This window comes from Globicephala melas, chromosome 18 (assembly GCF_963455315.2).
Source record: "Globicephala melas chromosome 18, mGloMel1.2, whole genome shotgun sequence".
NCBI classification, from domain to species: Eukaryota; Metazoa; Chordata; class Mammalia; order Artiodactyla; family Delphinidae; genus Globicephala; species Globicephala melas.
Window position 1 is genome coordinate 76,779,557 of NC_083331.1, and position 27,798 is coordinate 76,807,354.

General features: G+C 48.3%; 1 long non-coding RNA gene across 1 annotated transcript; it reads left to right on the top strand.

Moving 5' to 3' along the window:
* Window positions 1-25,029, top strand: LOC132593824 (uncharacterized). The gene is made up of 3 exons (XR_009559735.1): window positions 1-96; window positions 19,281-19,353; window positions 24,972-25,029. It is a non-coding gene; the product is annotated as an uncharacterized lncRNA (long non-coding RNA).
* Window positions 25,030-27,798: the final 2,769 nt, after the last annotated feature.

Sequence of the window (27,798 nt, forward strand, 5' to 3'; positions counted from 1 at the left end):
GGGGTCCGCGCTTTAAGCCGCGGCTCGCGCCCGTCTCTGGAGCTCCTTTAAGCAGCGCTCTCAATCCCCTCTCCTCGCGCACCAGGAAACAAAGAGGTAAGAAAAAGTCTCTTGCCTCTTCGGCAGCTCCAGACTTTTCCCCGGACTCCCTCCCGGCTAGCCGTGGCGCACTAACCCCCTGCAGGCTGTGTTCACGCCGCCTACCCCAGTCCGCTTCCTGCGCTCCGACCGAAGCCCGAGCCTCAGCTCCCAGCCCCGCCCGCCCCGGCGGGCGAGCAGACAAGCCTCTCGGGCTTGTCGGCACCGATCCTCTGTGCGGGACTCTCTCCGCTTTGCCCTCTGCACCCATTGCTGTGCTCTCCTCCGCGGCTTCGAAGCTTCTCCCCCCCTCCGCCACCCGCAGTCTCCGCCCGCGAAGGGGCTCCTAGTGTGTGGAAACCTCTCCTCCTTCACAGCTCCCTCCCACTGGTGTAGGTACCGTCCCTATCCTTTTGTCTCTGTTTATTTTTTCTTTTGCCCTACCCAGGTACGTGGGGGGGTTTCTTGCCTTTTGGGAGGTCTGCGGTCTTCTGCCAGCCTTCAGTAGGTGTTCAGTAGGAGTTGTTCCACGTGTAGATGTATTTCTGGTGTATCTGTGGGGAGGAAGGTTATCTCCGCGTTTTACTCTTCCACCGTCTTTCCGGCTTTTTTTTTTTTTTTGCGATACGCAGATCTCTCACCGTTGTGGCCTCTCCCACTGCGGAGCACAGGCTCCGGACACGCAGGCTCAGCGGCCATGGCTCACGGGCCCAGCCGCTCCGCGGCATGTGGGATCTTCCCGGACCGGGGCACGAACCCGTGTCCCCTGCATCGGCAGGCAGACTCTCAACCACTGTGCCACCAGGGAAGCCCAATGTATTATTTTAGGGAGGATAAAAAGGTTTGCCGTACCATAAATCAATAAAATAACCCACAATTATTTTAGAGCATTATTCGTTTAATCTTTAACTCAGCCTTTAAGCATGTTTATTGTTGTGTAGGTTTTAAAATATAGGTAATATGTTAGCACGGCCATGCTTATATATGGTTTAAAAATACATAATTATGTAAGGAGAGTTTGCTTAGCTGTTTTCACTTTTGGGGATGTGAGATCAAAAGTATTTTTAGACCACAGCTCTGAATCCAGGATGGCTTGAACCTCAGAGCAAATGTTTTATATGTGTTACTTCATTCAATTCTCACAACAAGAAGAGGTGAGTCTTCTTTGTGAAGTGATAGTTGTCCCCAGGTTTTAGTTCAGGAAATGGGAGGCTGAGAGAATGTAGGAAGTAAACGTGTGGTTTAAAGTCAGGAAGGGATTTGCCAGAACTGAGAACCAGCCTCGTGTGTCTTCCCCCCCGCGCTCTGACTCGGCGTGAGTCTGTCCACAGGCGCCACGGAGTTTCTAAAATGGGCTTCCCCTCAGTGTGGAGGCTGAAACCGTGAAATCATCTCTCATCCTCACGGGCACCTTTGTTGATGCCCTGTGTGCTGTGTCCAATAGATGTGGAACCGGGGATCTGAATATCAGGACGTGTAAATATTCACCAAGGACAGTGGTGAAATTAACTGTCTGCCTGTGCCCCGAGAGAATCAGCACTGTGCTAATCTGTGTATGAGGTCGTTCGGTGCCCATGTGCGACGACACTATTATGCTTAACTTCCGCTTTCATTTGGGGAGCCCCTGCACACACGCTGGCTCATCACATTATCACAAGAACGCTTTAGACAGGTATTATTTACCCCACTTTTCCTTGTGTGCAGGTGGGAGCGGGCAGCGCGCTGGGGACTGAGCGAGGACCAGCCTCGTGGGGCGCCGTGGCCACTCCAGGAGCATGAGAGCGCCGGCGTTTACACCAATGAAGTTGGGGGGGGGGCGGAAAGAGGTGATTCTGAGTCCCCATTTTGCAGAGAATTGACTGAGGCTCCGAAGGGGAAGTTAAATGACTTTCTTAGGGTCACACAACTTGTAAGTGTGCCCCAAAATCCATTCTGAATCTACTGTATCTTTCTGTCTGTTACTAAACGCTTCGTTCAGTGGTTCTTACCAGGGGAGGTTCTGCCTCCGAGGGGATCTGTGGGGACGTTTTTGGTTGTCGCAGTGATTACTGATATTTAGTGGGCAAGGGCCAGGAATGGTGAAGGTTCTGTAAAGTGCAGGGGGTCCCACACAGTAAGAAGTGTCTTATGGCTGCCCAACTTTGGTTTTACGACGTGTTTGTCGTTATCTGGACGCAGAATGTAGCACCACATTGAGGTGCAGAGCTGGACAGCCATGGAGGGGTGCCCATCCTTGTCCCGTGGTTCATGGTCAGGTACCAGGACTTCCCAGGGAAGGGATGCCGGGGCCCAAACTGCTGGGGAAGTGGGTGGAAAGCTCTGTGTATATTTCCTCTTCCACATTCTCCTTGGAGAATTTGTTTTTTGGAAGTATTTGTTCATTACCTCTTCGTCCACATGCAAAACACTTTTAAAAAGCCATCATGGTGTCTCGGGATGTTTTGTAATCAGACGCCTCTGGTTCTAATGCTGGTCTTCCCCCTTTGGGGCAAGTTCCTAAACCTCTCTGGGCCTCGGTTTCTTTGTAAAATTGAGTAGAATCGCAGCCTCACTTGGTCGTCCAGGAAACCAAACGAGGCAGAGCCTGTGCCTAAAGCACGCGGACCACTCGTGCCCCGTCCGCTCCCTTCCTTCCTTTTTCTGCTACACGAGGAGTTCAGTTTGCCTCCTGTAACGTATCCCTCATTTAAACAGAAGAAGTGTTTTCATCATCGAGAATGTCTTTCTTTCTGCAGTTGTTCTTGTTCAAAACAAACAAAAATAAGTAAATGCATGGCTGCTATTCTGAGCATCGCAAGGACTGTGGCCTACTTTGAGATTCTAACACACATCTCCCCGCAGGTGCACAGACACACCTGCCCATGCACTTTTACAGGTAAGCCTGGCTCCACCTAGAGAGGCAGGGTGGGCGTGGCTCCAGAGGACGCCTGAAGGCTGCCCTGAGTGGTGCTGAGCTGGGGCTGCACCGAGACCTGGCGTGGAACCGGGCCCCAGGGCACAGGCAGGACGGCCTTTGGGCCGACCGGCTGCGGGCCCGCGGCGTGGAGAGACAGGCCGCTCACAGACGGACAAAGCTTTCAACTGCACACGCAAGCACCCGCAAGTGCCCACACTGCCACCTTGATTGCCAGGGCCGACCCCCGTTGTCCTGTCCTCCCCTGTTACTGAAGCATCTTCTGGGGCAAAGAGGAAGCTACTGTGGTCAGGGTGTGTGAGAAGCTAGCACCTTCATTGTCAGTTTCACCACTAAAAGACCTCATTAAGTCAAGCATTTGAGAGTGACCAAGTGGAATTATTAACTTCGGGGATTTCCAGTTTGGTCTGCATTAGACCATGACCAGAGACATTCACGCCAATGACAAGCCAAGAGCTTGAGTTTTCCCTCTTAAACGTTACTTTTAGGCAGAAGCCATGATGCTCTTTCCACGGAACTGTTACACGATACTGTGCAAACTGCAGGAGTTTTCCAAGTGAACACTTGAAAGCAGTGGTGCCTGGTGGGTTGGGATTGCTTGGACAGAGAAACAAAAGAAAATGTGTCCTAAAAATAAAGCCCAGATAGGGAACCTGATTTTCCACCTGGAGGTCACCAAAAAGCATGGTTACGAATCTGTATTGGTTTTTCAAGGTCTTTCCAGGGAAAGAAATGGAGGAGGGAGGTGAGCTTTTGCTTCAAGCGGCATCAGAGTCCTTGCTTCTCTTTTGTCCCGGGTCTTGCTATGATCCCTGCAAGTTTTCACTGGTGGTTTACAGCCCAGACTGCCTGGCCCTCGGGGGGACGCTGAGCTGATGGGATCTGCAGGCAGGACCCGCGCATGGACGGCGCTATCTTGCCCTGGTCACACTCACACACAAGGTGAGCCTGAGAAAACAGCCAGGAGAGAGAAGGGTGTGCTTCCTCATGCAGCGTGACCCCCGGAGAGGCAGCGAAGGGTCCTGGGTGAACAGACGTCACCTGCAGGGCTGGGATGAAAACTCCTGACTTTTAGTCCCAGTGGGGAACTGGGGGTAATCAAACCAAATCCTGTTCTGCCCTTTTCCGATGTTGCAGAGTTGTGGCAGGTCATATGACCCAGCAATGGCCCTTCGGCGATGACCGTGGCCAGAGGGATGGCTGAGCAATGGCTTGGAGGGAACCCGGGCTCCCCCTGCCCAAGCGCAGGGAGCACAGTGTTGTTTATACAAGCAAAAATGACGGCAATAATCTAACACCTCTCAGTGGACTGCTTCAAGAAACGTTGCTGCAACCGAACAATAGAATATATAAAACCATTTCATAGAATGAGGATGCTCTATATGTACTGAAATGAAACCACTTCCAATATATAAAGTAACGAAACAAAAGTACCATGAGGAAGTTTGATTCCTATGCTCTCGTTTGTGTAAAATAGGTTGCACTCGTGTATATTGGGTATGGAGTTGAATATACTTTTACGCAGATGATGCAGTACGTAATACTTGAGATGTCAAAAAACCAGTAACAGAGCTTGTCTCTGAATAAAAGAAACACGAGCCTGAGGAACAGAGGTGATATCAGTGCTCTTACTACATATGCAAAGAATGTCACAAAAATAAAAGAGTAAAACAATGGAAAACTTCTCATTTTTCCTTTCGACCATGTTTACTAACTACCCCACAGCTTACCCTGCATTAGCTGATGGGATGGGACAGAGAGTAAGACACCAGGTTTAGAGCGAGCATCGGGCCAGGAGGCGAGGTTGAGGCCTGGGTGGAAGGGCTTCCCCGTGCAGCCGGGAACCCAGTGCGGTGCAGCATCGGCCCTGGGACGCGGCTCCAGGGGGAGGCCGTGCAGGTCCCTGCTCCCGTGGGCTGTTGGGAAGCCCTGGGCTGGCTGGCTGGCTCTGCGTCCATGGGGTCCTCACCTCGGGGTCCTGGCGTCCATCGGGTCGCCTTAGGGATCAACTGGCTGGCAGGTGAGGAAACAGGCTCAGAGACATTGAGTGATGTGCCCAAGGTCACACAGCCGGCTGATCAGAGACTGGGATACGGGCCCCCGTCGCCGTGTCCGCGGCTGAAACAGCACACTCACGCTTCTCTGATTCTGTGGTCGGGAGGCTGGGCACGGCTTTGCGGGGCCTGACCATGCTGGCCTCTGCCTGCAGTTTCTGTCTCCTTTCCCAGCCTCAAACCTCCTACCACCCTGATCCTTCTTCTTTCATGCCCCTCGAGTTGCTCCTGTAGTGCTGCTGGGTCCTTTGTGTAGTAACAACGTGATTCTTTCACAAGCAGACGTGTTTTTACAGTGCTGCTCAATAGCCCACCTCCTGCATGGGACTTTCCATCGATTCCTGTTGGGAAGTCTTCAGGGTGCCTTACAGATAAGTGACCTTTTCAAAAACATCGCAAAAGACAGAAGGACTAGTGAACGTATTGCTTTGGGGCCCTTCTGTGCCCTTGTTAAAAAGAGAGGGAAGAGCTTCATTTCTGAGCATCCCAGGTCCTTTTCCTGTGGCCACAAGGGTGCAAATCTATCCGTTTTGATTTACTTAAGGAACGGTGTTGCTCTAGGAAATGACACAATAGCATTCCAGAAACAACCGGTCACAGATCCTTCGGGAAAGCGACGTCCTTCCATCCATCTAAGCTGCACTTGAGGTTCTCAAGGCAGGGGAGGGAATGAAACAAAAACAAGGAAGCCCATCTGCACTGGAGCATTTCCATAGGCAAGCTACACCAAAGATGCGTGGCATTCTCACTCCCCAAGCGACAAAGCTTGGGCATACAGACAGCAGACATACAGATAGCAGGGCCCACCAAGCTCCCGTTCTCTCGAGGTGGCCTTTACATCAGCCTGGCTCCCGAACGACCTTCACCGATTTACCTAATCCCTCTGCAGCTTCATCCCGGCGGCACACTGGGAACAAGGACCCGTTGGAAAGGTGGAGGGCAGGCTGCTGTCCCCTGGGACATGCCTGTGTTGTGTGTGACCTTGCTCTGATGGGACCTCCACGTTTCAGGGTCTCCCCAGTGTCGTAGGCTCAGAACATCAGTAGTTATTACAGGAGACAAGGAACTGATGTCAAATGAGCTCCGCCAAAGCTGAGGTCACGGTATTAGTCTACAGCAAAACTAAATCCAGTGGGCAAAATGCAAGTGTTTGCGGATCCTATGTTCCCTCCTGTCTCCATGCCAGACGGGGTGGCTTTTGACAACAGGAGTCTGTTCCTCGCAGTTCTGGAGGCTAGAAGTCCAAGACGAGGTGCCGGCCGATTCCATGTCTGGTGAAGGCCGGCTTCCCGGTCCATAGACGGCTGTCTCTGGCTGTGACCTCACATGGCAGAAGAGGGGAGGGACTGTCTGGGGTCTCTTTTAAAAGGGCACAAGTCCCATTCATGGGGGCTCCACCCTCATGACCTCATCACCTCCCAAGGGCCCACGTCCTGACACCATCGCATTGGGGATTAGGTTTCAACATATGCATTTGAGGGGACACATATTCAGTCTACGGCAGCTCCTTAAAGGCAAGTCTATGCGTGGAGACCAGGCACAATCCGCGGGCTGCCTGGAGCATTGGACGGAGCCGGGCGGGGCTGGGCGGTGGACAGCGGTAGTGGTTGTGGTCCAGCTATAAGAACGGGGCCCCCACTGGCCTGGCAGGGAGGTACCACCGCGCACTTCGCACGTTGTGGTGCCCCCAGGGCGGCCCCTGACTGCTGGCCTGTGACTCTCCCGCAGGGCAGGATGCGTCCAGCTGACTCCTGCGAGCTTCCACACGTTTGTGTGCTTGTCCTCCAGGCAGGGTGATCTCCATGACTTTTCCTTAGAGGTTCACCAGCTACGTATGTATCACCGTAGACACACAGCGTTTGGTTTTGTCGTTTTGGACCCCTGTACAAATGAAACTGCACGTTATGTATTCTCCCACGATGCCTCTTGCTCAGGACACATCATGTTAAATTTGCACAGCTTTGTCTCATTCTTTACGACAACTGCATAGTATTTTTTTATGTGACGCACCACAGCTTACTTATCCGTTTACTCCTGATGGATCGATGCCCAGCCCTTCCCTCCCACCAGCGGCTGGTGTTGCCTGCCTTCTGATGGTGAAGTGGTAGCTCAGCTGGTTTTAAATTCTCTCCATTGCTAGTGAGGTGGAGACCTCCACGTACGTTTATGGGCCATTTGTGATTCCTTCTCTGCACACTGTCCGATAGTGTTTTCTGAATATTTTTCTATGAGGTTATTTGTGCTTTTCTTGTCTGTGTGTGTGAATTCTCTGCATATTCTGAATAGTAACTGTTTGTGAGGTACATGTGTTGCCAGCATCTTTTCCTAATCCGGGCTTGTCTTTTTATCTTTTTTTTTGGTTCAAACAAAATTTTTTTTTTTATGGTGGTAAGAACTACCCTCTTAACAAATTTGAAGTGTACAATACAGTATTGGCAACTATGGGCATCATTTTGTAGAGCAGATGTCTAGCGCTTACTCATCTTGATGGTAGCTTTTGATGAGTAGAAGTTTTTAATTTTAACATAGTTCAGCTTATCAGTTTTGTTCATGATTGTGTGTGTCTTCAGATGCAAATGCACCCCATGGTTGTAGAGTCTTTTTATTATCTTGTAAAAGTTTTACAGTTCTTTTTCGTATTTCAGTCTTTAATCCACGTGGAATTGATTTTTTAATATGGTGTGAAATAGGGATATGACATCATTTTCCTCTGTGTTTAATGTATTGCCAGGGTTCTACTCATTAAATGGTACTTACTATTATCAAATAGGGCACACCTGCGCCAACACAACTCTGTCTCAGGTATGAAGGGGCTTGGTTCTTGGCTCCCTTTGCTGTCCTGCTGTCTCTGTGTGTCCTCTTGCCCACCCCACGCTGTACTAGCCACTCAGCTCCCTGAGTTGACCTCCTCCTGGGAGGGTACCTGCCCCAACCTTGCTTTTCTTCCACACAGTCTCAGCTACACTGGGTCCTTCATTTTTCCATATAAATTTGAGAATCAGCTTTTCAAGTTCCATAAGAGATAAAGCTCGTTGTGATTTAAGTGAAATTCTATTGAATCTACAAGTCTGTTTTTACTTTTTTATTGTTATTTTCTAAACATTTCCCCTCAAAAACAGTATTCTAGTTCCATGTAGAAAACTGGAAAACCCAGTAAAACAAAAACAAAGAAAATCACTAAAGCAAATCTCAGCACTAGAGATAAGCACTGCTACCATTTTAATATGCCATTTTATCATCTTTTTACATACAGTCTATTATATACAAAATACCTATTGAATACATGTATACGTATACAGAACATATATAAATATAACACTTATCTATATATACAGAATATTTATATATGCTGCAGACCACATATTATCAACCCCCAGTGCCCACTTTTTTCTCTTCTCTGGACGCAGGACGCTCTGTCTAGTCGCCCTGGGCCAAGCAGACGTCTTGCCGTGTCCTCTCCTGCGTAGGACCTTGCAGGCAGAAACACTGCAGAGGCAGGGCTGGAATGCCCTTCATTCCATAGACGCTGCTTCCCTGCATTGCTGCCCTTGTGGAAGTGTCCTGAGGAGCCTGATGTGTGCACCCCGGGGTGGGATGCGGTTTGGAAGACAGACTCTGAACTTGACAAATGGCAAAGGAATCTTAACCACTTGGTTTTGCCTTATTTCCCTACTTAGGTATCCAAAGAAGTGATATTTGATAAAAACCCATGTCTAAATAAGACAAAAATAGCTCTTTTGACAAGTACAAAATGAAAATTCTAAATGTTGATACAGCATGCTTTTTCACTGAGTTGTGAACACTTTTTTCCCTCTTAATTGGCCATAGAATGATGGGATGTACCGTGTAGACCGTGGATGGGCTGGTACAGTCCACCGGCATTAGCACTAGGGTCAGTTCCTATGGGGCGTGATCCATCCGCCTAGTCGCCTGGTTCACAGCAGGTGAACAAATGGAAACCCTTTCCTCCCTCCCATAACTGGGAATCGGCTGTGGTTCTGTTTTGACTCTGACATGAGTTATCAGCGACTCCCCCGAATTATCACGTCCAGATTGAGGTTTGGTGTTGTGTTTTAAGTACCATGTGTGTTATCAAAGATGCACCCTGAACTCCCCTTGCCTTCTTTGGGATGGGAGTTCAGTGGACATCACCAGGTGGCCAGGAAGGTGATATAGAGGGTGCTGCTGCCCCCTGCTGGTGGAGGTGGACATTGCCAACCATCAAAGCAAAGGCAACCAGAGTTTCCCGTCCCAGGGTTATCTTTTTCCCACAAGCCACACAGCTAATTTGATGCAGAATCTGGGATTTTCCTGTAACATTGAAGTAAAAACCACCTGGGTACACAACTCCAAAGCAATGGTGGCATTGCTACTAGAGTTAAGCTATTCTCAAGCAGAATTTATTTTTTTCCTACTGCTCACCAGGTATTAAATATTTTTGGTGAAATTTTGCTTTTCCTGGACACTGGACAGTGTAACTATTTCAAATGTATTATTTTGTTATATACTGTGTATTCACTTTTATTAGAGTATTTTTTAAACATGTACTATGGCTACCTTTTAAAAGAATCATTTAAGTTTTTTTTTAGTCTGCCTTATATTTTGTACCAATTTTTAGTAGTACATTTGCTCTGTCGATAGGAATTTTATATACATTTATTCTAATTTGTTTCACGTTGTGGCTTGCTTTTTATTTATTGGTATTTCCTGAAATACAATTCCCAGGTTGGCTTTTAATGGTACGTGAAGCATTTGTAAATTTACTAGTAAATTTGTTGTGTTTACTTGTGCCCTATTTAACAAGACTTCAAACACAATATATTTATGTTTGGCTCTATGGCTTTCCATTTTTCTTCTTCAGGTTTAAATCACTGTGATTTAAACAGTATCATCCCGACTGGACTCTAATGCCCAGTATAGCTTTATGTAGGTTTGCTCCTGTCATAACCCTTGAAAATAGCGTTCCAGACATAAATGATAAAAAAATGCTTAAGATTTTGTTTTTCAAAAATGTCCTTGTTGGGTTAGGAGCCCATATTCTGGGTATGGGTGGACGGGCCTGCCTCTCCGCCTGCTGCCCCGTGGGGTTACGATGGGGAGGTGATGTGTCGCCTGAGTATGGCGCTGTAAATGACCTTTGCGGATCAAGGGCTTTGGGGGCTGCCTCTCTGCAGCAGATGGCCACTTCCTGCCACTTTCCCTAGGGAAATCCTCGGAAATAAGGAATTATTGTCTCCAAGAGATTGTTCAATTCAGAGATAAATACATACTGGACTGGGAACACAGGCGTGCAAAGGGCCTCCACATCCCAGGGACCTGCTCTGGTTTCTCTGAAGTGTGAGGTGTGCAGACCCGTGGGAGCGCTTTCTGGCTCAGAGTTCCCGCTACTGAATGTTCTAGCCACTTCCCACCCGCAGGGGACGGCACGGGTGGACCCTGCTGGGGACTGGAACAGGGCTTCCCCTTCTGCCAGTTGGTCTCTGCATATGGTTGAACCGGTTCGTGTAAATCAGAGACCAGCGAAAGCCAGTTTGGGGAGAGATGGAGAATCCAGCAAATGGGGAGAGAGGCGGAGACTGAGCCCTGAGCGCTGTGTTCTCAGCAGCGTCTGGTTGCAGGGGCTTCCCGAGGCTCCGGTGCGCCCCAGCGTTTGTGTCACCAGCCAGCCCTGTACGAAACGTCATTGCTGCCTCGTCTTGCCTCCGGGGGCCTGAGCTTGCCTCCAGTTCTGACAACCCCAGTACACGAATGGATACAGTGACTGAGGCTTGTCTGACGCTAAAGAAACGTGCCTTGTGCAAGAAATCAGGTCGTTTAAACATCGTCAGCTCCCACTATTAGATATCAAGGGTTATTTTCATAATGGATGATCATTTATTATAATTTGAAAAACTAAACATCAAACCCCCAATGAATTGACTCTGATATTAATGCAGTAGCATCATTGGTGGGGAATATTCTGGAACCTTGGGCTGTTTGCTTTTTGTTTAACACAAGAAAGCAGCTGAAGGAGTACGGTCTTATTCGGAAGATGGGCCGGCCAGCAAAGGGAGCAGAAACAAGGAGGTTCAGAGTCCAGCCAGTGTGTCCTGCCCAGGTTCCCTGGGCGTGATCCCCCTCCTCTGGACAATCTCCCCTGACAACCCCACCACCCGTCCTGGGAGCGCTCATCCCCCGTGGACCCTGTACTCCCCCCTCGTGGCACAGAATCATAATTCCCTGTTTACTCGTGTGTCCCAGAAGCAGGGTGAGCTGCTGGAGGTTAGGGGACTCTGTGCGCCCTTCGCCCTGCCAGCCCGCACCCGTGGGGGCTGAGAGCAGAAGGAAGCCTGGCTTTGTGCAGCCCTCCGTCCTGGCCGTCTCCGTTCTCTGTTAAATATATCCACATCCTCAACACAACCGTGTGGGTCACTCACACACCCACTGGGTAGTCGGGCCGTGCGTGGCTCGGGGCCAGACCCTGCAGCAGGTGCCTGGCCCCAGTTCACACATCTGGGGCGGCCCGAGGCGCCCAGGCCACAGGCCTCTTTGTCACTTCCAGACCTCCCTAGGAGCTTTTCATTTGAACTTCCACCAGCTTCCAGGGTTTCTTTACGAGCAGCTCGGGTTTCTGACAATGCTTTTAGAAATGTGATGAGTAATTATCACGCTACCATACATTCTGCGCTGTTCTGAGAGGAGAAGCCTCAGAACAGCCTGAATGGTTTATTCAAGGCCCCGTCCAGTCCCAGGCTGAGGCCAGGATGGTGCCCAGGAGTCTGAACTGTACAAATCAGGGTTCTCTGGGAAGCAGAACCAGCAGGATTTATACACACACAGAGACTTGTTACCAGGAGTTGGAGAGGGAGGCAGGGCACCAGGGCAGATCCTCCGAAGCCCTCATGGTCATGACCAACCGTTGATTTGCATGTTCGGTCTGGGGGTTTGATTTGTTGGTGGTGAATTCCACAATGTGGTGTTTATTGGTTAATCCACTTAAAGGGGGATGACCCCCAAATCCTGAGACTAGGTTAGGACCACCACCTGCGACAGGCTGATTATGACTAGTGGGGACGGAGGCTAGCGTCGCTGGAACGGTGTAACCCACCAGAACTTGTGGTGGGGGGTGGCCGCCCTTCCGCCCGGCACCCCGCTGCACACCCACGTGCCGGAAAAGGGCACCCAGGCCCCGCTCCCCCGGCCCCGCACATCCGCAAGTCCTCACGTCCCCGCCTCCTGGGCCTCCTGGGGAGAAGCCGTCCTTCCTCCTGGGGCCCCCAACAGCCTGGCCTGAGGACAGCCGAACCAGAGCCGTGGGCGTCGTCCCGGGAGGAAGACCCAGGGCAACGGGCTGCGGTGCGTCCCTCTGTCCCCCAACCCAGGGGCATCTGGGGCCGGAGGGGAGGGCGGGCGTCGAGGGCAGAAACTCAGACCAGCACAGGGGCCAGGACTCCGGGCCGGAGCAGCCAGCAGGCCCGACTGGAGGAAACCGAGTCCACACAACAGCATTCGCTCGGAGGGTCCTGGTCCTGGCCCAGATGCTCACAGCAGGGGAACGGGGAGGGGCTGGTGACCTGACCTCCTCCTCACATCACATCTGGGACTCTCCCGAGGGACGGCGACACGGACAGCCTCAGCACACAGATTTTGTAAACTCGTGACCTGAATTGGATTGACTGTGACCAAAGGTCTAAGTGTCTCAAATGTAAACGGTAATGGATGGGCTGCTGTCTGAGGTGCAGGAATTTGAGGGCTTCTTTCTCACGGCCTCTCCATAACTGCCTGGTCCCAAATCTCTCTTGGCTCTATTTCTTTTTCTTTTGTTTTTGTTTTTGCGGTACGCAGGCCTCTCACTGCTGTGGCCTCTCCCGTTGCGGAGCACAGGCTCCGGACGCGCAGGCTCAGCGTCCATGGCTCACGGGCCCAGCCGCTCCGCGGCACGTGGGATCTTCCCGGACCGGGGCACGAACCTGTGTCCCCTGCATCGGCAGGCAGACTCTCAACCACTGCGCCACCAGGGAAGCCCTTCTTTTCCTTTTTCTTTATGGCCATGCGGTGTGTGGGATCGTAGTTCCCGGACCAGGGATCAAACCCGTGCCCCTGCATTGGAACGCGGCTTCTTAACCACTGGACTGCCAGGGAAGTCCCTTAGCTCTGTTTATTTACATCAGGGCATTGGGTCCCTCATTAAAACACGGTGATTATTGGACTTAGGTTGCGTTTTCCTAATTTACAAGACCTGGATCCATCAGCTGTCCAGTCTGTCTCCTGTGGCTTGGAGTCCCCCCTCCCTACCGCCTGGTTCCCCCCAGGTAGAAGCCGGCCAAGCCCTCAAGTCCTGAAGGCCAACTCCTCCCGGCCCCCTGCCCGTCTGCACTCGCACTACGTGGCCCTTTCTGTCTGAGGTCCCCCACGTCCCTGGGGAGTTAGTGTGAGTGACAGCTGCCCTCCCCTCCACGTGCTCTGCAACCGCGCTGCCTGACTTTGGTCCCTTCCTTCCACAAACGCAGCCTTGCACGCGCATGGCCCCTCTGCCCCCTGGTTTGATGGGACACTCCTCCCGTCTGGCCCTCCTGGACCTTTCGGCAGCTCTGGGCCCCGCCGGGCGCGCCTTGCCTCCTGAAAGCTCACTCCCCGTGTCCACAGCCAGCGCATGGTGCTCCTCCGACGTGCCTGCCCAGTCTTAGCGCCTTCTGCCCAGGCGCCTCTTCCTCTGGCCTCCTTTACATTCTCCTTCCTTTCCTAGCCTCGCTAGGTGAACTCACCCATTCCCATTGTCACCTAGAATCTGACCACGTCTCAATCCATATACCTTCTTAGGTCTTCTTGAGTCTCAGGCTGAAACGCCCATTTACTCACCATCAACTAGATATGTATTTTTCTATTTTATTGGAGTGGAGTTGATTTACAATGCTGTGTTAGTTTCAGGTGTACAGCAAAGTGAATCTGTTACACATATACATGCATCCACTCTTTTTTTAGATTCTCTTCCCATATAGATCATTACAGGGTACTGAGTAGAGTTCCCCGTGCTCTACAGGGAGGTCCTTACTAGTTATCTCTTTTACATATAGCAGTGTTCAATTAGATATTTCCACACGGCTGTGTTATGGGTTCAGTTGTGTTCCCCCTGAAAGAGGCTGCAGCCCTAACCCCTGCTACTTGTGCATGTGACCTTATTTGGAAATAGAGTCTTTGAAGATGACCCAGTTAGGATGAGATCATTAGGGTGGGCCATGGTCCCATATTTCTGTGTTCCTATAAAAAGGGGAAATTTGGGCCCAGAGACAGGTACACACGCCCAGGGAGAACAGCATGTGAAGATGAGACAGAGATTTCTGAGCCGAGGAGAGGGGCCTGGAACAGACCCTTCCCTCACAGTCTGCACGGAGTACCAGCCCTCTGGCATCTTTGTTTCAGACTTCCGGCCTCCAGAAATGGGAGACGATCTTTCTGTTTTCTAAGCCTCCAGGTTTGTGGTATTTGGTTCTGTTGGCCCCAGGAAACAGGCAGTAATAACTAATGCTCACATGGTGCTTTCCAGGAGCCAAGCACCTTTTAAGGATGTTCCAAGCATTAACTAATTTAATTCTACACCAATCCGTGAAGCAGATACTGATTCCTCCATTTCACAGCTGGGAAGATTGAGGCGCGAGCCCCGGCTGTGTGGGTCCCCAGAGCCTGTGCCGTAGCCCTTCCGCTCTCCCTCTGACGCTCCAGACCACCCTGTCCAGGTGGCTCTGAGCTCCCGCCTTCTCATGCCCCCTCCCCACCACTGCCTGGGAGATGAGTCAGGTGACATAGCCCTCAGTTTCACAGGAAGGGCATCTGCACTCAGCTCTTCACTAAAAGGCCCGAATCCACCACTATCACAGCTGGACTTGGATGTTAGAACTCTCAGTGGTGTGGAAGTTAGGTCGACGGTTCAGGTGAAAGAGAGACGCAGTCCGAGAAAAGGCCATAGAAGCCTGAACGAAGGCGGCCTCGTGGGATGGAGGGGAGGGGGGTTCCGGAATCATGCAGGATTATCATCGCTGTGACATGGTGAGTGGCTTGAGGGAGGGGGTCAAGGGCACGCACATCCTCCAGCTTCAGGAGCTGGTCCGTGGGGTCCCCATTGCCAGGACAGGGGACAGGAGGATGACTGGGTTTGAGAACCTTCTAGAAGGCTGATGAATATTTGGAGCTGAAGCTCAGGAAGGGGTTTGGGCTGGTAACCAGAATTCAGAATCCTAAGCAGTGTTCGCAGACGCAGGGTAAAGTGTCCAGGGAAGGTGCTGCCTGACTTGTTACCCCTCCTCTTAGCTTCTCCGCCGGCGTGCAGAGGGGCAGGCAGCTCGTAGGGACGGCGATGCTGGCCACTGCCTCCGTCGAGCAGCCCCACCAGCACTGAGAGCCTGTGGAGGGGCCCCTGGCACACGGTGGCGTGGGCGCCCCACTTTTCCATCTAGAGAAGGGGAGGGGGCTTACAGGCCAGGGGTGGTGAAGTTGGCTGTTGCCCAGCTACTTAAGAAGAAAGAAGATTTCTCCTCCATGCTGGGCGGGTGATGCCCCTCCAGATGGGACCAGGGATGCTCCCTCTACCCCTGGCCGCCCTTCTGCCCTTGGATTCATGCTCATGCCCGCAGGGGCCCCTGTTATGAGTCTCTGAGGCCAGCAAGTCCATCCCGCTTTCAGGACACTTCCACAGAGGCACTGCCCCTTCTCCGGACCCTCCCTGCCTTGGGCCGCTTCCTGGAGCCTCCAGGCTTCCGCTGGACAGACTCTGATGGTCGGAAGAGGCTCCCTGGGTGCACCTGGGCACTCTGCTCTGCCCAGCCTCCCAGATGGGGCAGGTAGAGGCTGCGCCCGGTCCTGGGTCCCCCGGCTCCGCTCCAGTCTTCACTCCAGCCGAGTGTAAGGTCCTGCTCGCTCCTTGACCTGTGACTAAGTCAAACATTTCTCAGATGCTGCTTGTGACTTTACTGAGGAAAGAATATTCCTTCTGTGAGCAGCTTCCTGAGCTCGCGCTGAGGCAACAACGGGACCTACTGGGACCCTGAGGAGGACGGCACTTTTTGCTGCTCTGTCTGGGGATCCGTCAACATCGCACAAGAACTGCACCACCTTGGTTCTGTTTTCACATTTTCATCGAATTGCAGCACGTGTGAAAGGCGCAGACCACCGTTGTATGGCTTGAGAACAGCAGCCAGGGGACTCGCCTGTGAAGCCATCATCCTGGTATAGATGTAGAACATGTCCCCAGGAGCCCCCTGTGCATCCTCCCCGTCACTCAGATTAGATTAAAAAGAAAACAAAATGAACCTGAACTATATTATTTTTATGAGACAGTCAAAAGAGTAGTCAAGAAAGAAAGGAACAGGCAAACACTAAACAAAGAGGAGAGGCCAAGTGGAATTCAAGGTCCTGTTAAGGTGACAGGACACGCACGATGGCAGCCTCGGGTGTGGATCGCTGGAGGAGGGCTTAGGGACAGGACTGTGCACCAAGGTGGGACAGTGTCTTGGGCACCACGGGGGACTCTCGGTGGCTGCCGACCACAGGACTGTGCTTTCTCCAAGTTTTGAAAAGGTGGGAGAGGGCGGGTTATGGGGCCCAGGGGGACAGAGTCAGTGGGAGGGGTCACCGAGAGGGGGCAACCCGAGGCAGACCCACAGGCAGGGGCTGCGGGATCAAGGCGGGGCCGCCACCCCCCGAGGCCCACCCAGGCCGGGCGCAGAGCCTGGAGGCCGTCCATGGTGGGTCACTTCCACGGAGGGGAGCGGGGCCGGGGGGGCTGGACGGATGCTGCATCCACCCATCCGCTGGGCTAAGGGGTATGTTGCGAAGTTAAAAAGAATGGTCCACTTAAGAAAGGAAACAGTCAGTGCACCAAGCCAGACACATCAGGCAAAAGCCCCACAAATCCAGGGAGAATCTGTAAAATCCCAATCGCAGGGGGAAGCTGTTACCCCTCTCTCAGAACCTGACCAGTCGAGAAGGAAATAAACAGACATTCAGGATTCAAAGAAGAATCAACGAGCCAGGGTCTGTGTGAGCGCACATGTGTGTGTATGTGTGTGAGATATTCTCTTGTGAAAATAGAAATTTCCCAATTTCTTTGATATCAAAGGAGTTTTTCATAAATTGTGAAAAGTAGAGTTCTTACAGACCACACTAATCTGGAAATGAATAATAAGAGGCCAAACTATTTATCCACTTGGAAATTTGAAAAACACTTTAGGAAATGATTCCCAGATCAAAAGGCAAATAACTTCTAAGTGACTAGTTATGTAGAAATCTGTAAAGGGAGTATATTTCATCTTAAAACCTTTAAGATGAACCTAAAGTCATAATTAGAAGAAATTTTGTAGCTTTACCCATAATTACTTTTATTGTTGAGCAGGAAACGTTTGAAATGAACAAGTTAAGCATTCACTATTAGAAACCAGAAAAAGAATGAATAAAAGAGAATAAGAAGGATAAAATTGAGAGTGACTAAATTAATAGAGTACCAAAAAAACCCTGGACTAATAAAAAATACCAAAAGCCGGTTATTTAAAAAAATATATATTTGGGAAAGACAAGTTCCTGGCAAGCCTGACTTTTAGGAAAACTGAGAGGGAATATACACAATCGAATTTAGGAGTCAGAACAGGGATGCAACGGCGAGAGATGCAAGAGACGAAAAGAACTGTAAAAGCTACCTGTACAATTTTTTTGTCAATACATTTGAAAATATGGATGAAATTAATGACTCTGTGGAAAAATTCACCCGCGGAGTGGGAGTGAGCCCAGGTGGATAGCCTGATAACCACATAATCCCGCGAAAAGCATAGCAAAGACTCACCACCAAAAGAAGGTGAAAAGCTGCCCAAGTCAGACGATTTTTCAAGTGATTTTACCAGAGGTACAGGGAACATGTAACCCCTGTTTACACAGACTGTCCTAGGACAGAGAAGACTCGAGTACCAGTCACTTCGTAAAAGCTTCCCAAACCACTTAATAAAGATCCCCCCATACACAGTAGAGACGTTCCTTCCTCATGACAAGCAAACACCCCAAGTAAGTCATGAGCAGACTGAACCCAGCAGTGACACGTTAAGAACTCAGACTGCGGTCAAGAGGGGTTTATTCCAGAGCGTGGGGACTGCTTCCCCCCTGAGAGGTCTGTCAACACGGCTTATCACATCCCACGTTCCAGAGAAGAGAACTCAGGGGATTTTATCACTGCACGACCAAAACGCAGCTGAGGACATCAGATTTCCTAATCACAAGCTTGGTGTAAATAGAAATAGAATAGAATTTCAAGACTGTAACAAAAAGTGTCTTCCAGAAACCAACAACAAACACCACCTTAAATGAGGAAATACTGAAGGTGTTAAAGGCAGAAACCATTTAGAAATGCCCATTCATGTAATATCGCTTCAGACATGTCAATCAAAGCAACAAAGCAATAAAACTGAGTATACAAATATTGCCAAAGAAAAGACAAACTATCGTTACTCTCATTTTTAAATAATGGCTAAAAATTAACTTTATTTTGACCAGATTTATTGAGGTATAATTGGTATATAAAAAACTGGACATATTAATGTATATAATTTGGTGAGCTTGGACATATGTATAGACTCCTGTCACCATCACCACGGCCAAGGAAATGAACACATCCATCGCCTTGGAAAGTTTCCGTGTTTCAGTTTTGTGTCTTTTGTGGTGATGACATTTAACAGGGGAGCTACCCTCCTCGCAGATTTTTAAGTGCACGATACCTTTTTTTTTTTAAGACGGAAGTGCTGAATTTTATTTTATTTTATTATTGTTTTAATAAATTTATTTATTTATTTTTGGCTGCGTTGAGTCTTCGTTGCTGCACGTGGGCTTTCTCTAGTTGCGGTGAGCGGGGGCTACTCCTTGTTGCGGTGCGCGGGCTTCTCATTGTGGTGTCTTCTCTTGTTGCAGAGCATGGGCTCTAGGCATGTGGGCTTCAGTAGTTGTGGCACGTGGGCTCAGTAGTTGTGGCACATGGGCTTAGTTGCTCCGTGGCACGAGGGATCTTCTCGGACCAGGGCTCAAACCCGTGTCCCCTGCATTGGCAGGTGGATTCTTAACCACTGAGCCACCAGGGAAGCCCCACAATACCTTCTTGTTACCTTTCGGCACAAACTGTACAACAGATCTCTGGAACTACTCATCTGGTGTAACTGTAACTTTACACCCATGGCGGCCCGCCCCCTCCCCCATAACCGCTGTTCTGTTGTCTGTGTCTATTTCAGGTGCATCTCAGCAGAGGAACATGCGGCTCTTATCTGGTGGCGGGTTTATCTCACTCAGCATAACATCCTCCAGGTCCGTCCACATTTCTGCCAATGGTAGGAGTTCCTTCTTTTGCAAGGCTGAATAATATTCCATTGCATATATATGCCAGATTTTCTTTTTCCATTCACTTGTCAATGGACACTTGGTTGTCTCCATACCTTGGCTCTTGTAAATAGTGCTGCAATGCACATTGGAATGCAGACAGCTCTTCGAGATACTCATTTCAATTTTTTTGAATATATACCCAGAAGTGAGATTGCTGGATCGTACTGTAGCTCTATTTTTAAGTTTCTGAGGAATCCCTACACTGTTTTCCATAGTGGCTGCACCATTTTACATTCCCACCAACAGAGTACAAGGGTTCCAATTTCTCCACAACCTTGCCAACACTTAAAAAAAATACTAACAAAAATACTCATCTTAACAATGTGAGGTGGTGTCTTATTAAAGTTTTGAATTGCATTTCCCTGATGATTAGCCAAAAAAAAAAAAAAAAAAAAAAGCACCTTTTCACATACCTGTTGGCCATTAGTATATTTCCCTTGGAGAAAAGTCTATTCAGATCCTTTGCCCATTTTATTTTTTATTCACTTAAAATTTATTTACAACTTAATTTGAAAACAACTTTTCAAGCATGGTAAGTTCTGGGGATGCAAAGTCAAGGAGTTTTTAGACTCACAGTGGATACAAATAAAATTTACCTAAAATATTTGTACATTTTTTCCTGTGATTAGATTCCCTACCTCTACCTTCTACATGTACACAGAGTATAATGTATGTTATCAACAACAAAACTATGGGCTCACTCACAAAGTCCCACTTTTAGAATGCATCTATACATGTAATACAAAATTAGAAAAACCAATTCTCTTTTGTGTAATGTGAGACAAGCAGAAAGCAGTCCTGATAGGTTATTTTTATGTGTTGCTACTTTCATCTCACTCTTTTTTTTTTTTTTTTTTTTGCGGTACGCGGGCCTCTCACTGTTGTGGCCTCTCCCGTTGCGGAGCACAGGCTCCGGACGCACAGGTTCAGCAACCGTGGCTCACGGGCCCAGCTGCTCCGCGGCATGTGGATCCTCCCGGACCGGGGCACGAACCCATGTCCCCTGCTTCAGCAGGCGGACTCTCAACCACTGCGCCACCAGGGAAGCCCCCTTTTATTTCTTTTTCTTATCTGATTGCTGTGGCTAAATCTTCTGAAACTATGTTGAATAACAGTGGTGATAGTGGGCAACCTTGTCTTGTTCCTGATCTTAGTGGAAATGGTTTCAGTTTTTCACCATTGAGGATGATGTTGGCTGTGGGTTTGTCATATATGGCCTTTATTATGTTGAGGTAAGTTCCCTCTATGCCTACTTTCTGGAAGGTTTTTTTTTTATCATAAATGGGTGTTGAATTTTGTCAGAAGCTTTCTCTGCATCTATTGAGATGATCATATGGTTTTTCTCCTTCAATTTGTTAATATGGTTTATCACATTGATTGATTTGCGTATATTGAAGAATCCTTGCTTTCCTGGGATAAACCCCACTTGATCATGGTGTATGATCCTTTTAATGTGCTGTTGGATTCTGTTTGCTAGTATTTTGTTGAAGATTTTTGCATCTATGTTCATCAGTGATATTGGTCTATAGTTTTCTTTCTTTGTGACATCTTTGTCTGGTTTTGGTATCAGGGTGATGGTGGCCTTGTAGAATGAGTTTGGGAGTGTTCCTCCTTCTGCTATATTTTGGAAGAGTTTGAGAAGAATAGGTGTTAACTCTTCTCTAAATGTTTGATAGAATTTGCCTGTGAAGCCATCTGGTCCTGGGCTTTTGTTTGTTGGAAGATTTTTAATCACAGTTTCAATTTCAGTGCTTGTGATTGGTCTGTTCATGTTTTCTATTTCTTCCTGGTTCAGTCTTGGAATGTTGTGCATTTCTAAGAATTTGTCCATTTCTTCCAGGTTGTCCATTTTATTGGCATAGAGTTGCTTGTAGTAATCTCTCATGATCCTTTGTTTTTCTGCAGTGTCACTTGTTAACTTCTCCGTTTTCATTTCTAATTCTATGATTTGAGTCTTCTCCATTTTTTTCTTGATGAGTCTGGCTAATAGTTAATCAACTTTGTTTATCTTCTCAAAGAACCAGCTTTTAGTTTTAATGATCTTTGCTACAGTTTCCTTCATTTCTTTTTCATTTATTTCTGATCTGATCTTTATGATTTCTTTCCTTCTGCTAACTTTTGGGGGTTTTTTGTTCTTCTTTCTCTAATTGTTTTAGGTGTAAGCTTAGGTTGTTTATTTGAGATGCTTCTTGTTTCTTAAGATAGGATTGTATTGCTATAAATTTCCCTCTTAGAACTTCTTTTGCTGCATCCCATAGGTTTTGGGTCATCATGTTTTCATTGTCATCTGTTTCTAGGTATTTTTTGATTTTCTCTCTGATTTATTCAGTGATCTCTTGGTTATTAAGTAGTGTATTGTTTAGCCTCCATGTGTTTGTACTTTTTACAGATTTTTTCCTGTAATTGATATCTAGTCTCATAGCGTTGTGGTCAGAAAAAATACTTGATACGATTTCAATTTTCTTAAATTTACCAAGGCTTGATTTGTGACCCAAGATATGATCTATCCTGGAGAATGTTCCATGAGCGCTTGAGAAGAAAGTGTATTCTGTTGTTTTTGGATAGAATGTCCTATCAATATCAATTAAGTCCATTTTGTTTAATGTGTCATTTAAAGCTTTTGTTTCCTTATTTATTTTCATTTTGGATGATCTGTCCTTTGGTGAAAGTGGGATGTTAAAGTCCCCTACTATGAATGTGTTACTGTCAATTTCCCTATTTATGGTTGTTAGTATTTGCCTTATGTATTGAGGTGCTCCTATGTTGGGTGCATAAATATTTACAATTGTTATATCTTCTTCTTGGATTGATAATTATGTAGTGTCCTTTGTCTCTTGTAATAGTCTTTGTTTTAAAGTCTATTTTGTCTGATATGAGAATTGCTACTCCAGCTTTCTTTTGATTTCCATTTGCATGGAGTATCTTTTTCCATCCCCTCACTTTCAGTCTGTATGTGTCCCTAGATCTGAAGTGGGTCTCTTGTAGACAGCATATATATGGGTCTTGTTTTTGTATCCATTCAGCCAGTCTATGTCTTTTGTTTGGAGCTTTTAATATATTTACATTTAAGGTAATTATCAATATGTATGTTCCTATTCCCATTTTCTTAATTGTTTTGGGTTTGTTATTGTAGGTCTTTTCCTTTTTTTGTGTTTCCTGCTTAGAGAAGTTTCTTTAGCATTTGTTATAAAGCTGGTTTGGTTGTGCTGAATTCTCTTAGCTTTTGCTTGTCTGTAAAGGTTTTAATTTCTCCGTTGAATGTGAATGAGATCCTTGCTGTGTAGGGTAATCTTGGTTGTAGGTTCTTCCCTTTCACCACTTTAAATATGTCCTGCCACTCCCTTCTGGCTTGCAGAGTTTCTGCTGAAAGATCAGCTGTTAACCTTATAGGGATTCCCTTGTATGTTATTTGTTGTTTTTCCCTTGCTGCTTTTAATATTTTTTCTTTGTATTTAATTTTTGATAGTGTCTTGGTGTGCTTCTCCTTGGATTTATCTTGTATGGGACTCTATGCACTTCCTGGACTTGATTAACTATTTCCTTTCCCATATTAGGGAAGTTTTCAACTATAATCTCTTCAAATATTTTCTCAGTCCCTTTCTTTTTCTCTTTTTTCTCAGGGACCCTTATAATTCAAATGTTGGTGCGTTTAATGTTGTCCCAGAGGTCTCTGAGACTGTCCTCAATTCTTTTCATTCTTTTTTCTTTACTCTGCTCTGCAGTTGTTATTTCCACTATTTTATCTTCCAGGTCACTTATCTGTTCTTCTGCCTCAGTTATTTTGCTATTGATCCCTTCTAGAGAATTTTTAATTTCATTTATTGTGTTGTTCATTATTATTTGTTTGCTTTTTAGTTCTTCTAGGTCCTTTTTAAATTTTTCTTGTATTTTCTCCATTCTATTTCCAAGATTTTGGATCATCTTTACTATCATTATTCTGAATTCTTTTTCAGGTAGACTGCCTATTTCCTATTCATTTGTTCGGTCTGGTGGGTTTTTATCTTGCTCCTTCATCTGCCGTGTGTTTTTCTGTCTTCTCATTTTGCTTATCTTACTGTGTTTGGGGTCTCCTTTTTGCAGGCTGCAGGTTCGTAGTTCCCGTTGTTTTGGGTGTCTGTCCCTAAGGTTGGTTCAGTGGGTTGTGTAGGCTTCCTGGTAGAGGGGACTAGTGCCTGTGTTCTGGTGGATGAGGCTGGATCTTGTCTTTCTGGTGGGCAGGTCCACGTCTGGTGGTGTGTTTTGGGGTGTCTGTGGACTTATTATGATTTTAGGCAGCCTCTCTGCTAATGGGTGGGGTTGTGTTCCTGTCTTGCTAGTTGTTTGGCATGGGGTGTCCAGCACTGTAGCTTGCTGGTCGTTGAGTGGAGCTGGGTCTTGGCATTGAGACGGAGATCTCTGTGAGATTTTCGCCGTTTGATATTACGTGGAGCTGGGAGGTCTCTGGTGGACCAATGTCCTGAACTTGGCTCTCCCACCTCAGAGGCACAGCCCTGATGCCTGGCCGGAGCACCAAGAGCCTGTTATCCACATGGCTCAGAATAAAAGGGAGAAAGAAAAAGAAAGAAAGAAAGAAAGAGAGAGAGACAGAGAGAGAGAGAGAGAGCGAGCAGGAGGGAGGGAGGGAGGAAGGGAGGAAGGAAGGGAGGGAAGGAAGGAAGGAAGAGAAAGAAAGAAAGCGATAAAATAAAATAAAATAGTTATTAAAATAAACAATTATTTAAAAATATTAAAAATAAAAAACATATTAAAAATAAAAAAGAGAGCAACCAAACCACAAAACAAATCCACCAATGATAACAAGCACTAAAAACTATACTAAAAAAAGAAAAAAGACAGAACACTAGGACAAATGGTAAAAGGAAAGCTATGTAGACAAAATCACACACAGAAGCATACACATACACACTCAGAAAAAGGGGAAAAAAAATATGTCTTTGCTCCCAAAGTCCACCTCCTCAATTTGGGATGATTGGTTGTCTATTCATGTATTCCCCAGATGCAGGTACATCAAGTTGATTGTGGAGCTTTAATTCGCTGCTCCTGAGGCTGCTGGGAGAGATTTCCCTTTCTCTTCTTTGTTCGCACAGCTCCCGGGGCTCAGCTTTGGATTTGGCCCTGCCTCTGCGTGTAGGTCGCAGGAGGGTCAGACAGGACGGGGTTAAAGGAGCCGCTGCTTCGGGGAGGGAGGGGCACGGAGTGTGGGGCGGGCCTGCGGCGTCAGAGGCCGGCGTGACGTTGCGCCGGCGTGACGTAGCAGCAGCCTGAGGCGCGCCGTGCGTTCTCCCGGGGGAGGTGACCCTGCATCCCGGGACCCTGGCAGTGGCGGGCCGCACAGGCTCCCCGGAAGGGGGTGGTGGATAGTGACCTGTGCTCGCACACAGGCTTCCTGGTGGCGGCAGCAGCAGCCTTAGCGTCTCATGCCCGTCTCTGGGGTCCGCGCTGTTAGCCGCGGCTCGCGCCCATCTCTGGAGCTCATTTAGGCGGCGCTCTGAATCCCCTCTCCTCGCGCACCCCAAAACAATGATCTCTTGTCTCTTCAGCAGGTCCAGACTTCTCCCTGGACTCCCTCCCGGCCAGCTGTGGCGCACTAACCCCCTGCAGGTTGTGTTCACGCCGCCAACCCCGGTCCTCTCCCTGCGCTCCAACCGAAGCCCAAGCCTCAGCTCCCAGTCCCGCCCGCCCCCGCAGGTGAGCAGACAAGCCTCTCGGCCTGGTGAGTGCTGGTCGGCACCGATCCCCTGGGTGGGAATCTCTCTGCTTTGCCCCCCGCACCCCTGTTGCTGTGCTCTCCTCCGGGTCTCCGAAACTACCCCCCTCTGCCACCTGCAGTCTCGCCCGCGAAGGGGCTTCCTAGTGTGTAGAAACCTTTCCTCCTTCACGGCTCCCTCCCACTGGTGCAGGTCCCGGCCCTATTCTTGTCTCTGTTTATTCTTTTTTCTTTTGCCCTACCCAGGTACGTGGGGGTTTCTTGCCTTTTGGGAGGTCTGAGGTCTTCTGCCAGCGTTCAGTAGGTGTTCTGTAGGGGTTGTTCCACGTGTAGATGTATTTCTGATGTACTTGTGGGGAGGAAGGTGATCTCCGCGTCTTACTCTTCTGCCATCTTGAATCCCCTTCCTTTGCCCATTTTAAAATCAGGTTATTTGTTTTTTTGCTATTGAGTTGAAGGAGTTCCTGACATATTTTGGGAATTATCCCCATATCGGATACGTGGTTTGCCAATATAGTCTCCCATTCCATAGGTTGTCTTTGCACTTGGTTGGTTGTTTCAGTAGGTGTGTAGATTTTTAGGTAGATGCAGTGACCCTTGTCTGTTTTTGCTTTTGTGCCTGCGCCTTTAGTGTCATATCCGAGAAATCACTGCTGAGACCAATGTCAAGAAGTTTTTCTCCATGTTTCCTTCTAGTTTTATGGTTTCAGATCTTACATTTAAGTCTCTAATCCATTTTGAGTTAATTTTTATGTATGGTATAAAATATGACTACAAAATTTAAAAGCCTTAACCAGGACTTCCCTGGTGGCGCGGTGGTTGAGAGTCCGCCTGCCGATGCAGGGGACACAGGTTCGTGCCCTGGTCCGGGAGGATCCCACGTGCCGCGGAGCGGCTGGGCCCGTGGGCCATGGCCGCTGGGCCTGTGCGTCCGGAGCCTGTGCTCTGCAATGGGAGAGACCGCGGCAGTGGGAGGCCCACGTACCGCAAAAAAAAAAAAAAAAAAAAAAAAAAAAAGCCTTAACCAAAGAAGTATTCGACTAGGAACCTTCAGCAAGATAACTGGGTATGAGACAAATTTATGCAAAAAATTCTTTCATATTTACAGTATTGTTAGGAAATTAAAGGCCCCACCCGGCCTGGGGGGGTGGCCTGGCCCAGTTTCACCCCCTCATCAGCCAGCACCGGCAATCGCCCCACCACTGGCTGCACTTATGCCCCCATCCGGAGCCTGTCCCTCCTCCCCCGAGGGTTTGCTGCCTGGATCACCCTGGCCCTTCACTCTGCTCGGGCTGTTTCACTGTTCACGGTGACTATACCGTCTTGTCCCCGCGGTGCCTGACTAGCCAACGCCATCACCTCCATCAGAACTGCCCCCCGCCCCCACCACCCCCCTCCTCAGCTTAAATCCCAGCCACTCCAACCGCTGCTTTGTCCAGCTGGCTCAGCTGAACTGTAACGCGGTTCAGCTCAAAGTCAACTCGGCCCTTCTGCCCAGGATCACCTATGGCTGCAGCCACAGGTTGGGATGCCAGTGTCTCTTGGAAACCACCTGCCCAAGCTGGGGGCTCACAGTTCACCAGAAACGAGCACCATCAGGGGACCCACCCCTTCTCACGTGCTCACCTGGGCCTCCAGCCTTCCCTCCTGTATCTTCCTTCTTCAAACTCTCTCTTGATGTCACGTCTGCTTCTCCCTACAGCCTACTTCCTGGCTCCTCTTTTCAGGAAAACTCTTCAGAAAGGTTTCTACGTTTCTGTCTCCAATTAGTCTTCCTCCATTCTCTGTTGCTCTCAGTTTAAAAAATTCAATCTACAGAAAGGCCTAAAGAGCAATTCAAAGAACCCTGTCTAGATCCCAGCATTTATCCCTCAGTTGCTGAGGTCTCATCGGCCCAAACGCTAACGGCACAGTTGATCCAGCAGTTCTCAAACTGGGATGAGCAGACTCCCCGGGACCCGGGGACCATTTCAGGGACCCAAGAGGTCACAGCTATGTTATCAAGATGTGAGTTGCTTTCTCCTGTGTTGACATTTGCACTGTGGCTCAGAAGCAACGGTGAAGCCTCAGCAACGACTGTCCTGACTACCACTATGTTCTTCACTGCTGTGCAGTTAAAAAAGGCCAATTTCACTTAAAAATGTCCTTGATGAAGCAAAAAATACATATTACATCTCAACCACTGAGTACATGTCCTGTGATGAAATGGAAAGCACGTGGAACAAAGTACAATATTGCCTCCAGGGAAAGCACTTGCCTGGGTGGTTGTGTTACAACGTAACCAGTTGCTTTCTTTCTAGAAACATCATTTTTATTTAAAAATAATTGACAATGGTTATTAAGACTTTATATGACTTTTTATGTTTGGCAGATGTGATTTAAAAGAAGATTAACCAAGTGAGCCTGTCACTTCAAGGAAAACAAATGACAGTATATGTGGCGAATGAAGTCAGCTTCGGACTTTTATAGTTAGTGATATTAATGAGTTTTTCTAAATATTAAATGAAATGTTTCAACATCTGGAAGGTCTGCGGACCTCAGTTAAAGAATATTTTCTGGAATTCCCTGGCGGTCCAGTGGTTAGGACTCCGTGCTTCCACTGCAAGGGGCAGGGGTTCGATCCCTGGTCGGGGAACTAAGATCCCACTAGCTGTGCAGTGTAG